General features: G+C 42.5%; 1 non-coding gene across 1 annotated transcript; it reads right to left on the reverse strand.

The window, feature by feature from the left end:
- Positions 1–875: 875 nt before the first annotated feature.
- Positions 876–982, reverse strand: LOC146358410 (U6 spliceosomal RNA). Its single transcript, XR_014787087.1, has one exon. It is a non-coding gene; the product is annotated as a U6 spliceosomal RNA (small nuclear RNA).
- Positions 983–7,902: the final 6,920 nt, after the last annotated feature.

Consider the following 7,902-nt stretch of genomic DNA (forward strand, 5'->3'; position numbering starts at 1 on the left):
TTCTATTGTTTTTGAGATTGTACCCCAGTACTGCTTTTCCCACCCTTTTGTTGACTATGAGTGCTACTCCATTTCTTCTAAGGGATTCTTGCCCACAGTAGTAGATATGATGGTCACCTGAATTAAATTTGCCCACGCCTGTCCATTTTAGTTCGCTGATTCCCAAGATGTCGATGTTCAGTCTTGCCATCTCATGTTTGACCACCTCCAGCTTACCTTGATTCATTGATCTGACATTCCAGGTTCCTAGACAATATTGTTCCTTACAGCATCGGATTTTCTTTTCACCAGATTCAGCATAACCAACTACTAAGGGTACAGTCCTTACAACAGCCTGGAGCTGGTTACTGTTAATGGGAGGGAAATTAGAAAGTACCCATTTGTAGCAAGGGAGAAAAAAAAAAGAACAAGTCTGCCCCCTCCCCCCCCCCACACACACTCTCTCTCTCTCTCTCTCTCTCTCTCTCTCTCTTTCTTTCTGGTTTGGCTGACGCAAACAAGGAGGGTTTAGGAATTGGCCAATTCACAGCCAAGAAATCTCCCCCCAACCAACCCCAACCAACCTCCATAGGATTGCACTACAGCATTACTTCTTACACTGCATAGGTAACATAACCAAGCCCTAGACCAGCGGTGCCCAACTTTTTTGGGTCAGTGGGCACATTTTGGATTTTGAGAGACTGTCGTGGGCATTCTCACAAAATGGCTGCCATGGGGATCTCTTGCCTATTCAAAAAATGGCTGCCATGGTATGTATGTATGTATGTATTTCTTTTATTAAAGTTCTTAATTGCCTATCTGGCCGGTCACCCGGCCACTCTGGGTGATGTACAATAGTACAACAGTTTAAAACAATAAAATTCCACATTCAAACATAAAATATGGAACGCTTCACAAATTTGTGTGTCATCCTTGCACAAAGGCCATGCTAATCTTCTCTGTATCATTCCAATGTTAGTATATGTGCTGCCGAAGCAAGCACATGGTAGGCATGGCTGGTCCCAAAACACTCATTTCCTAGAGGCTAAACTGTTAAGACTAAAAGAAAACTTGCCCAAGAACCTAAGTAAAAGGCAGAGGTGGGGGCTGAACTTCAAAACACAACCACTGTTTTGAACCCAAATAAATACAGTGCGGGGGGGGGGGGAGTACTTCAGTTTGCAGCAAGCCAGCCTCCCAGTTTTGATTTTTTAAAAAAAATCTTAAGAAATAAAATAAAAATCAGGAGGGGCAGGGAAGCTGGTGGCTGCCAAGAGAGGGATCCAGGGGTACATTGCTTCCCATGATCACCACAATCAAGACTCCAGCCTTAGACTCATTCAGATTTGTATAACAGCTGATCTACATGCAACCAGATGCCCCAGCTAGTTATCCATGGTACTGGCGACTGTCCTTCACCTAGAAGCAGTGTTGGCTCTGACGGCTAGTCTTCCATTCCTCTTTAGGCAGACAAATTCACCTTAGGACAATGCCAATGCTGCCATAGATGCATATGGAGCCTTGAATGTTGTGGTGCCTCTGCTGTATGTGCTTCTATGCTAGGTAAGTATGCATTTGGGAAATTGGCACCTTCACTGTTTTATGCGCAAGATAACTGTGATGGAGCACTCTTCAATTTTCTACAAATGTAATAGCCTTTATAAGAAATGGTACAATGGTGAGTAGTTGGACAAGCATGGGAGTGCTATCATTTCTTTCCAGGCACCTCCATTTTAAACTTACATCTCTGAGGTACTTTACAGTGTGCTTAACCTTGACACATCTCACTGCATCCTCAAGGCGGTTACGTATCCTGGGCTACAAGAAGGCACAGAAGAAATATTAATGACGCAAAGCACTGATACGATGCTAGATCATGATTTGTAATAGTGCATCTATAGCATGACGGCACAGAGAATTAATAAAGTGTCAAGGCAGAAGACAAGACACACGATTATGGTTCCTTTGGAGCTATTATAATAGCTCTCTCAGTTAATGGTATGTGTTGCCAATGAGTATTAATAAGGATGGTACTCTGAGGTCCTAATTATCAAATGCTATGACAATAATTAGCTGCCCACAAAAACTAAAGAACTCCTAGGACAATTAGTGTATACGGAGATTGCATAATTACTGACCACAAGCTAAACATGTTTGTTCTGATCCAGTCCCTGGTGGACCTGAGGGTTCCATGTGCAATGGACTGCAATAGTTTTCCATTAATTTAAGCCCTGGTAATTATCCAAGAGGAAAGAAGAAAAGCTGGGAAGAGAGCAAGGGTACGAAGACTGTGAAACTAGCCAAGAATGAAATGGGAAGATATACAGGATAAGAATGTGTAAAGAGCTATTGATCCCTCTAGTCCACTATTGGCTGCTCTTACCATAATTTTCCAGTATGAGGGAGATGTGGGTGTCTGCCCCTGCTGTCCCATTGATACCAGAATTGAATCTAGTGGCTATTGCCTGTATTCCATCATTGAGCTCCAACTTCTGTCCATAGTTGTTCTTCGAATGAGCAACCTGACCAATGTTCCAACAAGAACCCTTGATCTGAAGGAGCTGGCCAGTCTATCACAACCCAAATGTGTTTATTTATTTTTAATTCAAATTATTTTTATGCCACCTTTAATGATGGAACCTTCCCAAGGCAGCATACAAGATAAAAACAACAGATTAAAAAAAGCAATAGAAAATAATAAAAAATTTCAAAAAAACCCAGCATCCCAGAAATCAACAGAAGGCCAGCAAAAACAGGTGAGCCTTGCAAAGAGCTGCAAAGAAGGGGGCTGATGGAAGCTCATTCCAGAGGTCCAGAGCCACTACCGAAAAGGCCTCCTCCCTTTTCTGCTTGATAACCAAAGGAGAACTGAATGAGTGAAGTGTCTTTTTCTGTCTAGAGGGGAATAGCTATGGAACTACACTCTTAAGTGAAAGACTTGGATTCTATTCTCACTGTCTGTTGAATGAATTGGCTGCTGTTGCCTCAGTACTGTTTAAGTTTCACACTCCTGTAAACTAAAGAATTTATGTGAATGAGGAGGGTATAAAGGCTGTGAAATCATACAAAGAGCAAAATATTGACAAAGCCTGAAACAGGCCTTTGGATTCATTTTCTCCCCTTTAGGCACAATCCTTTTGTTCATGAATATCAAACAAAATCTGACCACTGATTTCCCATGAAGTCAGGTCAGGTCTTATCTCTTGCTTTTCCCTTGCTCCCTTTGGGTCAACAGAAAACAATTCAAACTTGGCTGATTCCACCCCAACCTCAGAACTACCAGGACAATCAGGTTACTGTTAGTTGGTTTCTTCCTTTGGATTGTGGGTGCCATTAAGGTTAAAAACTGTTGGCCTTTGTTCCCTTCCCAAACTTGTGTGACCATTTAATAAAAATAAGAAAGGGTTATTCATATTTTACATCCCTTTCAGAACTAAGGATAATGTACATACAGGGCACTATCTGGCCAATGTTAGGCATTTTAAAGGCCCACTGATTTCTCCAATTGAAGAAAGGTAAAACACATCCTTCACTGTCACAATGAAATCAATAGGATTTTTAAAATGTCTAATTTTGGCTGGATATTGCCATAGACTGGTCAACTTTTCAGGCAGTACCTATGCTTTTAAACTTCAGCATAGGTACTTTTCAAACAGTACCTATGCTGCTAAACTAAACCATAGTCTCTGTAGCTATGCTTTTAAATTGCAGCTTGATCTTCAGCATTTAGCAGGGGATAACATTAGCCTTCATGTTGTGAAAAGCATCACCTTCTGTCACAAGTCACTGCTAAAGGCATAGCTAGAGAGGCTGGTTCAAAAGTTGGGAACCTTTAATACATAATACACAAGGGCTTGATTCTAAGAAATGGTTAGTTTCCTTTTCAAGACAGCTGTTCCAACCTGAGAGTGAGTTGAACTAGATCTAGGCTAGAAGTTTGAAAAGTCAAATTTTCAGCTGCATTTAGGAATGGGGGTTTGGAGATGAAAAAGGTGTGTGTGTGTGTGTGTGTGTGTACCTACTTTAGCTCTTTCATGCCTTTGTGGGGTGGAGGAGGATTTCAGAGGTTGGGATGAAATTCATCAGCGCTTCTCCCAGCTCTCTTGGCTGACAGCTGCCATTTTGTTTTCCCCAAAGCAACTGGAATGATGCTACATCATGATGTAGTATCATTCGGGGGGGGGGGGATGTGGCTGTCAACCAAAAGAAGTGGGAAAGTGCACCAGTGATGTCTTCCCACACCCCTGAAATTTGCTGTTCAGCCCCTTGCCAAAATGCCTCCCCACTTTCAGAACCTGCAAATGGGGCTGTGAAGTTGGGAGGAGGCATTTCTGCAAAACTCTAGGAGGAATTGAGGACCGTAGTCCTGCAAAATCTGTGACCTATACAGATGTGTGAATCAGCAAAACCTGAGCTTGGAATAAGCAGAACATTGTGAGACTACCTTCTGAGCAGGGACAGTCAAGGTTTTTGTTTATTCCACATTTTTAGGCAAACAAACCTAATGTGCGCTTTCCAGATTAATACATGGGTTGGAGCACAGTTACCCTTTGGTTTTCACACATCTTTAAATATTGTGGTATAGCACTTGGCTCAAAAGTACAAAATGCTTACAAAATGTGTGTTTTAGGTTAAAATGCATACAAATTTTTGTATTTTGGGTAGGGATGTGTGAATCAGCAGAACTTAAACTCGCCGAGATTTTCCCAGTTCTGTCTCGAAGCTCATTCCGACTTAAGCCCATATCAGATTGTGAGCTTTTCTTCTTCTTCTTTTCACATGAAAATCTGTGCATATTTTCATACATATTTCTCCAAATGTATGCATCGCTTGTGTGCATCTTTGAAGTGTACACATTCTTCTCCCATTAATTAAAGCGTATTTTTGCACATTTTTCAAAAGTATGCATTTTTTCATGCACAGTTTTCAAATGCATGTATGCTGTCAAATGCATTGGGGGAGGGGGGGCCTTGCAAATCCCATTGCAAGCTCGGAAATGTATGGACTTCAACCACAGATTGCCTCCAAGCACATGTTTGGAAGGTGTGAACTGGGTAAATCCTGATCAAAAACAAATTCTCATACATTCATCCCTAATTTGGGGGGTAAATGTGTACAAAAATTCATATTCTGTGAAAAAAATCCAAAAGTAATGAACATTTTCATCCCTTAAAAAGTGCAGATTGATACATATTTATTAATGAATAGATTTATGAGCAAACAGATGTGAAATTCACATGGATCAGAAATAGACTGATCCTTCCATCCCTTCTTCTGAGTATACACATGTTGGATTGGGCTGCATGGTCCAGTTGCTACCTGTGGCTGTTTTGCAACTGGCTAACATGGCTCAGATCATGAGCTTCTTGTTGCAAAATTTCGGCTGAAATTGAAGAACGTAGGGAAAACCACTAAACCATTCAGGTATGACCTAAATCATATCCCTGATGAATATACAGTGGAGGTGAGGAATAGATTTCAGGGATTAGACCTGATAGACAGAGTGCCTGAGGAACTATGGACGGAGGTCCGTAACATTGTTCAGGGGGCAGCAACTCAATCCATCCCAAAGAAAAAGAAATGCAAGAAAGCCAAGTGGCTGTCTGAGGAGGCTTTACAAGTAGCTGAGGAAAGAAGGGAAGCGAAAAGCAAGGGAGAAAGGGGAAGATATACCCAACTGAATGCAGAGTTCCAGAGAATAGCAAGGAGAGACAAGAAGGCCTTCTTAAATGAACAATGCAAAGAAATCGAGGAAAACAACAGAATGGGAAAGACTAGAGATCTCTTCAAGAAAACTGGAGATCTCAAGGGAACGTTTTGTGCAAAGACAGGCATGATAAAGGACAAAGAAGGCAGGGACCTAACAGAAGCAGATGAGATTAAGAAGAGGTGGCAGGAATACACAGAAGAACTATACAGGAAAGATCGTAATGTCCCTGATAGCCATGATAGTGCGGTCACTGAACTTGAGCCGGACATCCTCGAGAGTGAAGTCAAGTGGGCCTTAGGAAGCATTAGTAACAACAAAGCTAGCGGAGATGACAGTATTCCAGCTGAGCTATTTAAAATCCTAAAAGATGATGCTGTTAAAGTGCTGCATTCAATATGCCAACAAATTTGGAACACTCAACAATGGCCGCAAGACTGGAAAAGGTCAGTTTACATTCCAATTCCAAAGAAGGGCAACGCCAAAGAGTGTTCAAACTACCGCACAATTGCGCTCTTTTCACATGCCAGCAAGGTGATGCTCAAAATCCTACAAGCTAGGCTTCAGCAGTATGCGAACTGAGAACTACCAGAAGTACAAGCTGGGTTTCGAAGAGGCAGAGGAACTAGAGATCAAATCACCAACATTCGCTGGATCATGGAGAAAGCAAGAGAATTCCAGAAAAGCAGTCTATTTCTGCTTCATTGACTACGCTAAAGCCTTTGATTGTGTGGATCACAACAAACTGTGGCAAATTCTTAAAGTGATGGGAGTACCAGACCACCTTACCTGTCTCCTGAGAAACCTGTACGAGGGTCAAGAAGCAACAGTAAGAACCAGACATGGAACAACCAATTGGTTCAAAATTGGGAAAGGAGTACGACAAGGCTGCATATTGTCACCCTGCTTATTTAACTTATATGCAGAGTACATCATGAGAAACGCCGGGTTGGATGAATCACAGGTCGGAATTAAGATTGCTGGGAGAATTATCAACAACCTCCGATATGCAGACGATACCACCCTCATGGCAGAAAGTGAAGAGGATCTCAAGAGCCTCTTGTTGAGGGTGAAAGAGGAGAGTGCAAAAGCTGGTTTGAAACTCAACATTAAAAAACCTAAGATCATGGCATCTGGCCCCATCACTTCCTGGCATATAGAAGGGGAAGAAATGGAAGCAGTGACAGATTTTACTTTCTTGGGCTCCAAGATCACCGCAGACGGTGACTGTAGCCATGAAATTAAAAGACGCTTGCTCCTTGGGAGGAAAGCTATGGCAAACCTAGACAGCATAGTAAGAAGCAGAGACATCACCTTGCCGACAAAGGTCCGTCTAATCAAAGCTATGGTTTTCCCAGTAGTAATGTATGGCTGTGAGAGCTGGACTATAAGGAAGGCTGAGCGCAGAAGAATCGATGCTTTCGAGCTGTGGTGCTGGAGAAGACTCTTACGAGTGCCCTGGACTGCAAGGAGGTCAAATCAGTCAATCCTAAAGGAAATCAACCCTGACTGCTCATTGGAAGGACAGATACTGAAGCTGAAGCTGAAATATTTTGGCCACCTAATGTGAAGAGAAAACTCTCTGGAAAAGACCCTGATGCTGGGAAAGACTGAAGGCAAAAGGAGAAGGGGACGGCAGAGGATGAGATGGTTAGATAGCATCACCGATGCAATGAATATGAACTTGAGCACACTCCGGGAGAGAGCAGAGGACAGGAAGGCCTGGCGTGCTATGGTCCATGGGGTCACGAAGAGTCGGACACGACTGAACGACTGAAAAAGAACAACATGGCCAGAAATCCAGGGACCTCTGCAATGGTCTAAGAGGAGATAGCCTATCTGTAGGTGAATCAGGAGGTGTGAAATACAGCCACAGAGATTCTAGTGATTGTGGCAACTGTAGGAAGCCCCGTCATGGTTGCAGAGATTGCTTCTGGCTTGAAATGCTTCAATTTCTCTATATATTCAGGTATGCCTTTAGGCAGGACAGACTGGTGGGATTATTTATGACTGAGGGTGTGGGGAGAGAAATGGTCAGGTAGGTAGCTTTGATGTAGGGAAACAGCATACACAGCATGCCACTTTCTCCATGATCGCATAGCTCAGTGCTGGAGTAAGGTTCAGCCATTGAATGTCTTCCTGCCATGAAGCCATTACAAACACAGTTGCCCTGTCATTTAAACAGAAAGCTACTTCCGTATTATTTATATAGCACT

Source organism: Heloderma suspectum, chromosome 1 (genome assembly GCF_057233095.1).
Source record: "Heloderma suspectum isolate Gila_16-S chromosome 1, 16-S_ref, whole genome shotgun sequence".
NCBI classification, from domain to species: Eukaryota; Metazoa; Chordata; class Lepidosauria; order Squamata; family Helodermatidae; genus Heloderma; species Heloderma suspectum.